Genomic DNA, 894 nt, shown 5'->3' on the forward strand with positions numbered 1-894 from the left:
TTAGCTCGGGGATGTAGGGGGTGAGTTCGAAGGTAGGGGGTGGGAGAGGAGTGGGGGAGATAGGGTGAAAGATGGGGTGGGGAGTGTGACGAACAGCAAGGAAGGGGGAGAGTTAGCGTGGGGAAGGATGGGGAAGATAGGATGAGAGAGAGGTGGAGGAGTTAGGGTGGGGAGAGGGGAAAGGCGAGTGAGGGTAGGGGAAAGGGGGGAGGAGTCAGAGTGGGAGAAGGATGGGGGAGGGAATAGGGGAAGCGGGGAGGGCGGGGAGATGAGATGGGGGAGGGACGGGGTAGTTGCTATGGAGGAGAAAGGGTTGAGTTGTGGCGGAGGACGGCTGGGTGAGGGAGGAGGGGTTGAGGTTGGGGAGGCCTGAGGGTGATAGGATGGAGGAAGAGTGGGGATTATAGGTGGGGAAGGAAGGGGATGGATAAGGGTGTTGGGGTAGGGAGGAGCGACGAGGAAGGTCGTGGGGAAGGTCGGAGAAATGGGAAAAGTGGGGGGTGGGGGTGGCAAAGAGAGGGGATTAAAGGGGAGTTAGTGTAGGGGGAGAGATGGGGGAGATAGTGGGGGTGAGGGGGAGGGACACAGTGAGGGAGGGGGCAGTGAAGGGGGAGGGAAGGGAGGGAGAGGGAGAGAAGAAAGAAGTTTTCTTGGTCATTTTTGTTATATACCTTTTTTTTAAAGGGGGAGAGGGAGGTATGGGGTAGGGGAGTAAGGGAGGGATTTTCGATACATTTAATTTTTTATGCATATTTAATTTCTCTTTTTTTTGGGGGGGCGGGAGATAAGCTTGATTGATTTCTCTCTATTTTTTCTGGTTTTGAGGCTTTTTTTTTAATGAGATTGCTTGTACTTATCAATTGTTTACGTAAGCCTTGAGCCGAATGTGAAATC

At 53.4% G+C, this 894-nt stretch overlaps 1 protein-coding gene across 1 annotated transcript in view; it reads left to right on the top strand.

The window, feature by feature from the left end:
• Nucleotides 1-894, top strand: part of LOC119586587 (trypsin-like) — a gene marked incomplete at its 5' end in the record, with an annotated part of 27065 nt that overhangs the window by 24838 nt on the left and 1333 nt on the right. The window lies entirely within an intron of this gene.

The sequence above is a fragment of the Penaeus monodon genome, chromosome 21, assembly GCF_015228065.2.
Source record: "Penaeus monodon isolate SGIC_2016 chromosome 21, NSTDA_Pmon_1, whole genome shotgun sequence".
NCBI classification, from domain to species: Eukaryota; Metazoa; Arthropoda; class Malacostraca; order Decapoda; family Penaeidae; genus Penaeus; species Penaeus monodon.